This window comes from Schistocerca nitens, chromosome 2 (assembly GCF_023898315.1).
Source record: "Schistocerca nitens isolate TAMUIC-IGC-003100 chromosome 2, iqSchNite1.1, whole genome shotgun sequence".
In the NCBI taxonomy this organism is placed as follows: Eukaryota; Metazoa; Arthropoda; class Insecta; order Orthoptera; family Acrididae; genus Schistocerca; species Schistocerca nitens.
The window spans coordinates 1,057,117,900-1,057,125,600 of record NC_064615.1 but is presented as its reverse complement, the minus strand read 5'-3'; positions in this window follow the sequence as shown (position 1 = coordinate 1,057,125,600).

Sequence of the window (7,701 nt, the reverse complement as noted above, 5' to 3'; positions counted from 1 at the left end):
AAAAGCATCCGGACCAGAGGAGATACCCTTAAGATTCTACAGTGATTATGCTAAAGAACTTGCCCCCTTTCTATCAGCAATTTATCGTAGATCTCTGGAAGAACGTAAAGTACCTAGCGACTGGAAGAAAGCACAGGTCGTTCCCATTTTCAAGAAGGGTCATAAATCAGATGCGAATAATTATAGGCCTATTTCACTTACGTCAATCTGTTGTAGAATAATGGAACATGTTTTGTGTTCTCGTATTATGACGTTCTTAGATAATACAAATCTCCTTCATCATAACCAACATGGATTCCGCAAACAGAGATCATGTGAAACCCAGCTCGCCCTATTTGTCCAAGAAATTCACAGTGCCGTAGACACTGGCGAGCAGATTGATGCCGTATTCCTGGACTTCAGGAAGGCATTTGATACGGTTCCGCACTTACGTTTAGTGAAAAAAATACGTGCTTACGGAATATCGGACCAGGTTTGTGATTGGATTCAGGATTTCCTAGAAGAAAGAACACAACATGTCATTCTTAACGGTTCAAAATCTGCAGATGTAGAGGTAATTTCGGGAGTACCGCAAGGAAGCGTGATAGGACCTTTATTGTTTACAATATACATAAATGACTTAGTTGACAACATCGGTAGCTCCGTGAGGCTATTTGCAGATGACACGGTTGTCTACAAGAAAGTAGCAACATCAGAAGACTCGTACGTACTCCAGGAAGACCTGCAGAGGATTAATGAATGGTGCGACAGCTGGCAGCTTTCCCTAAACGTAGATAAATGTAATATAATGCGCATACATAGGGGCAGAAATCCATTCCAGTACGATTATGCCATAGGTGGTAAATCATTGGAAGCGGTAACGACCGTAAAATACTTAGGAGTTATTATCCGGAGCGATCTGAAGTGGAATGATCACATAAAACAAATAGTGGGAAAAGCAGGCGCCAGGTTGAGATTCATAGGAAGAATTCTAAGAAAATGTGACTCATCGACGAAAGAAGTAGCTTACAAAACGCTTGTTCGTCCGATTCTTGAGTATTGCTCATCAGTATGGGACCCTTACCAGGTTGGATTAATAGAAGAGATAGACATGATCCAGCGAAAAGCAGCGCGATTCGTCATGGGGACATTTAGTCAGCGCGAGAGCGTTACGGAGATGCTGAACAAGCTCCAGTGGCGGACACTTCAAGAAAGGCGTTACGCAATACGGAGAGGTTTATTATCGAAATTACGAGAGAGCACATTCCGGGAAGAGATGGGCAACATATTACTACCGCCCACATATATCTCGCGTAATGATCACAACGAAAAGATCCGAGAAATTAGAGCAAATACGGAGACTTACGAGCAGTCGTTCTTCCCACGCACAATTCGTGAATGGAACAGGGAAGGGGGGATCAGATAGTGGTACAATAAGTACCCTCCGCCACACACCGTAAGGTGGCTCGCGGAGTATAGATGTAGATGTAGATGTAGATGAAACAGGTACTGGTATGGACTTTTTCATTGTATGCGCATGCAATATGCTTCAAATACTCGTCCTACTGATGGTGACGAGAATCCGCATAAAAGCTCTGCATCTTCCCGATTGTTCTGCGTACCCATTCTGTCCTTCTTTTCGCCTGAGGATGCAATGCGCTCGTCCTCAACTTCTTTACGTTCAACAGTTTACACAGTTCCTTCATTAAATCCGACATAATTTGGTCCCTTGGTCAGTGATTATTGTCTCCGGTACAACAAACTTCAAAATCCAGTTATTTACTAACGCTTGCGCGACCATTGCTGCCTGTTCATTTGGCATAGCCACCATCTCCACATACGTCTAAAAATGTTCTACTATTGTCAGAAAGAATCTGTTCCCGACGATCTTCGCCTGAAAGGTCCCAAGACATCAATTCTCAACATAGAAAATGGACATGTCACTTCCAGCAATCATTGTAGCTGTATCCGACTCAAACCTGCCTTCTGCATACAAGGTATACAATTCTTGACATACTGATCCACATCCACTTTCCTACCTCTCCACCAATATCTCTTGGCCACTCTCTGATTCGTCGCTCTACACTCGCCATGACCAGATAACATGTGATCATGTGCTTCCTTTAAAACCTCGTCTCTCAGTTTCACTGGCACTGCTATCCTTGGCATTAACTTCGTTTCCCAGCACAGAAGACGGTCGTAAATATTAAATTCTGGCTGTGTCCGATACACTTTACAATCTGTGTCAGCGTCCTGTAGTTCTTGCCATACTGCTAGGTCATTACCTAATACTTCTACTTTTACCACCTTTCTACTCAGTACATCCACGTTACTGTGCCTTTCCCAGGCTTGTGCATAACCTTGTACAAGAATTCACTAAGCCTCACAGCCCACCTAGCGAGTCTAGTGGACGGATCCTTCAACCCCAACAACCACTTCAATGGAACATGACCCGTCACTACCTGAAATCTTCTCCCATATAAATAATATTTAATATATGTGACTCCATAGATTACGCTAAGCATCTCTCTCTCTGCTGTTGAGTAATTCTTCTCTGCTGCATTCAACTGCCTAGAGGCATAGGCTACAGAATCTTCCCCTTCAATTTCCTGACTAAGAACACACCCTAATGCTTGATTCGATGCATCGCATGCTAGAATAAATTCCTTTTCAAAATCTGGCAAAACAAGAACCAGACTTGATGTTAACACCTCTTTCAGTTTGTCAAACACTTTCTGACACTCTTCTGTCCACTCAAATACACTGTGATAAATCTGCAAAACCCTTCACGAACTTTCGATAGAAATCGCAAATTCCTACGAGTGATTGTATTTACTTTATTGTTTTCTTCTTGCCGGCCGGGATGGCCCAGCGGTTCTAGGCGCTACAGTCTGGGACCGCGCGACCGCTATGGTCGCAGGTTCGAATCCTGCCTCGGGCATGGATATGTGTAACGTCCTTAGGTTAGTTATGTTTAAGTAGTTCTAAGTTCTAGGGGACTGATGACCTCAAAAGTTAAGTCCCATAGTGCTCAGAGCCATTTGAACCATTTGTTTTCTTCTCTCTAAAATCCCTTACAGCCTATACCAACCTAAGACTGTTAACACCCCGTCCTTACTAATGATATGACCTAAATATTTTACCTCTTCCAATGCAAAATGACACTTCTCCAGATTCAACGTCAAATGAGTTGCTCTCAGTCTCATAAAGACTTCCCTTAACCGCTGTCTATGCTGCTCCATAGTACCTGAAAACACTATAATGTCATCCAAGTAGACATGATACTGCTATGGTTTCAAACCCCTTAACACACTGGCTAGCAACCTCTGAAACGTTGCCGGACCGTTTTTCAAACCGAATGGCATTCTGATGTAATGGTAATGGCCTCCAGGAGTAGACAAAGCAGTTTTTGGACGAACCTCTGGAGCCATCTCTAACTGATGATAACTAATTGTCAAATCCATCATAGAAAAGTACTGGCCCTGTGCTAAGTGATCCAAAGTCTCCGATATGTTTGGAATGGGGTATGCGTAAGTTACTGTCTTATTATCGAGGTATCGGTAGTCACAACAGAACCTGTACTTCTTAGTTCCATCCATAGATTTTTTTAAGGCAGAACGACAATGTCCGCTCCCCAGCAACCATTACTATGCTCTATAATACCGTTCGAAAGCTGTTGATCAATGAAATCCTCCACAATTTGGCTTACGGTAAACAGTTGCTTCGTTACCTGTTAGTATCCTATGTTGAACTAATGGAATTGCTGGTAACGGCTCTTGCGGGATAAAACAAATCCTTAAATTCCCACAATTCTTCCATATGCTCTTTTTCTCCTCCTTTCTAATACTTAAATTTGTTACGCAGTGCAGTTCTATCGGCAGTTAGTGGTTCATCGCTACACCTACCTCTCTAACACCAGTCTTCGTCGTATGGTACATCCAAATTCTCTACAAAAACACCTTTCCTCAAATTCGCGTCTACAGCGCTAACATTATCCACATTCACGGGGACTACTCGCTCGTCGTTTCCCTCTTGTAAGCGTACAATACAACGTTTCACAAAACAACCTAATGGATCCAAAAATTCATCTTCCTCCAAAGGTTCAATAACGTATACCGTACCCACAGTTAGAGTTGCCTCTACACTTACCCAAAGCGACTAGACACGTACTCATGCAAATTAAGCCTTAATTCTAATGTACGCCGTTCATTTAGTTTGTTCATTGCGTTGAACGGCCCTTGCGGCAGCTTTGCATCGACAACACTTTCCCCTAGCTGAAGTAACATTCCACTATGTTCCACAATTCGTTGTCCAAGGTCCATTCTGGCATCATGTTGATGGAAGAAATCCATTTATTGTCTGTAATATAACATACAGTCACCATTAATCTTTATTTTACAATTTCCATTACCAACTTTAGCCCAGATAAACAGGTATTCATCTGCATTCAATTTCTTCTTCCTTCTAGTACTCAACACAAATGGCATACTTGGAACAAGTGTACCATACGGCTCTTTAGCCAAAAGTCCTGTTGTGTCTGCTATACTCCATGTCTTCCATGTAAGAATATTTGCATCTGGAAATGCTTCAAGGCCACCATAATCGCAATGATTGCCCCAAACAACTGCAAGTGTAAGCCATGTACTACCTCCAAACACGGCTTGTACATAACATGTAAAATTCAAACGTAGTCCACGAAACACATTTGGACCTCCAATTAGTTGTTGTTTATTAAACTGTCCAGCAAGATCAATGTCTATCGCCTTCAAAGAACGATAAACAGGAACGCTGCGCCGCCAGCGACGACGGTAACCACGTCGCCCAGGCATTGCTGTGGCACGTTAATACTCCTGTATTACAGCCTATGCGAAAGTCAATTGTCACTGCTCCAAAGGTGTAACCTCCTTATCCCCCCTAAACGCAACCTATAATGTGGTGGGTCTAACTTCCTTTGTCCCATTAAACTCTTAGTAGCCACTGGCACTTGCGCCCCTGTGTCCAACAAAATCTTAAACGTTACAGTTCCTACGGATCCTACCACAGAACATTCCACCTCTGCATATGTATTTGTGTAGCACTGTAATTAGACAGATGCTCCCTTAGGTGCGTCTTGGGCTCCCTCTGCCGTTTGATGATTGTCCATCTCTACTTACTCCACTTTTCCATCCTCCACACTGCTGATTTCCACCCCTTCCTCTATTCCTCAATGACAGGGTACATTGCCTCTGCACGTGTCCCGTACAACCGCACCTATAACTTTTTATACCCACTATAAACACTGCTTGTCTGTCATGTACTCCCGTTGCATCATCTATTTCCTCACATTGAATTGCCAGCTGAATGGCCAAATACAAATCTTTTGGAGTCCCTTCACGCACGTTCCGCGACCTATGCGCCAGTAACCTCCTCAAAAATACATCAAGTGCCCTTTGCTCGGTCTCCTGCAACACAACACCATTTGCTTCATCGCTCTTACCCAACTCGTAAGTATACTCGTTAATTTCTCTTACCAGCCAGCAAATTTCTCTACCGTCTCCCCCTGCCTCTTCATCATTGTACTCAACTTCTCCCTGAAGTACCAAGTGCTATTCTGTTTCTTGTACCTCTGTGAAAGCCGCTCCTTTAACTGATTAAACTGTCCCGCCTTCCTTAAGGGCTCATAACGCCTTACATATGTCTTCGCTTCACCCATTAATCTAATCTTGGCTACATGTAACAACTGTTCATCAGACCAATCATTCATCACAGCTGAAGTTTCCAAGTGCTCCACAAAGTAACGCAAATCGTCAGATGTTTTGCCAGAAAATGGGATAATCAAACTTGCAGCATCTGGATATATCTCCTGCTGCGGCACCCTAGGCAAAAACGACTGATCCGATACGGTTTCGCCGGCCGCGGTGGTCTAGCGGTTCTAGCCGAGCAGTCTGGAACCGTGTGACTGCTACGGTCGCTGGTTCGAATCCTGCCTCGGGCATGGATGTGTGTGATGTCCTTAGGTTGGTTAGGTTTAAGTAGTTCTAAGTTCTAGGGGACTGATGACCACAGTAGTTAAGTCCCATAGTGCTCAGAGCCATTTTTTTTTTTTTTTTGATGCGGTTTCCCGGTCACTTCTAGATGTTAATTCACTTCTCAACTGCGTATTACCCACTATCAATTGTGCTACCTTTTCCAACAAAATCTCTACCAGTTCTGGTTCTGACACACCTTGCATCACTGACTTTGCCACTGTGTTGCTTTCGTTCCCAGTTACTCCCGAAACAAAACATTTAAGTACAAGAATAACGTGACTTCCTACAGCTCTGTATCATCATACTCAGTAAGATCATACACCAATACAAAAGTAATCAAATGCCACGAAAAACTACATCTTACTGCCCCCAACACACTAACACATATTCAGACCAAAAAAAAATGGAAAACATCTAAAATGACCTGCCAGGAGCCCTACTCAAAACACAAACAAAAGAAAATGTCCAACACTCAAAAAGAAAAATTGGTCAACACTCACCACATATTGTGACTGTAATGCGGGTGGTGGACTGGAACGTTGTACTACACAGATGATGCCTGCTATTCTGACACCAAATGTAGAGGAATGTTGGACAAGGATGGAAACGTTCAGGATGTGCCATATTAAAACTCGTCCGAGTTTCCAAAGCGGTTTATTAGTTCCAGCTACAGGGCCCGCATTCTTCTCAGTCTGTGTCACCAGGTCCCGTAATGCCGAGGACACCACTTCACTGCCTGCAAAACGGCTTGGCACGGAATATCTGCCTCAGCAAACTGTGCAGTGCACAGCTGTGTGTCGGCCTTGTACATCTGCGGAGTTGTGACGACGTCTGGATGTGCCGGCAGTCAACTCAGCAGTCTTCACCCCAGCCACCTCAGCGCCACCTGTTGGGAACTGCAAGGTGGCTCACGGCGTGCTTCCTCGCTGGTGGTCCACACCTCGGGATGCCTCCGGCGTGTGTTGGGAGCCAACACGACTGCCTGCAGTAACGAGCCATGGTGTGGCCTGCCCCTGGCTGGCTGTGGACCCTGTGTTGGCCTCAGAGGGTCAAACCAGCAACCTGCTGTGGGCTGGAACACAGGCGCCCCATCTGCTGCTGCGTGTAACCGGTGGTGTGACATGCCCCGCCATCCAAGAGAGCTGTCACACTTGTTAGAGGACCGGAACCCATTCATAGGTGTCTGTGCGCCTCTGTTTTGCTAATGCGCCGCCTTGAATCATATACTCATAACATCTGGGATGGGCCAGTGGGCCTCTTCTGCCTGTAACTTGCACCACGCACACCGCTACATTTACTCTTTTCAGCAGGTCTATGGCCCTGTGACCTCCATACTACTTCACAACCGCTGGTAGTGTAACTTACTGTCAACAGGCCTGAGCCTGGCTGTAACTTGTGTGCTCCGGAATACTGCACTGAAGCTAACCTTTTCCCATCTTAAACGGTGGTGTCACTACAGTTTTTCATTCTCTACAACATGACAAGTTCTATCATCTCAGTAGATTTTTTTCCTCAGCAATTTGCGACTGGAACAGGCTCCAGGCAACCATGCACAATGTCTAGTAAAATTTTGTGCCATGAGCCACAAATCTGATTCATTAACTATAATCTTGTCCAGATGCATACATTCCGATGCATATATCCCATTCAAACAAATAGCTTACATGCATACACACTTACATACTAATACATATGTACAAATGCATACAAATGA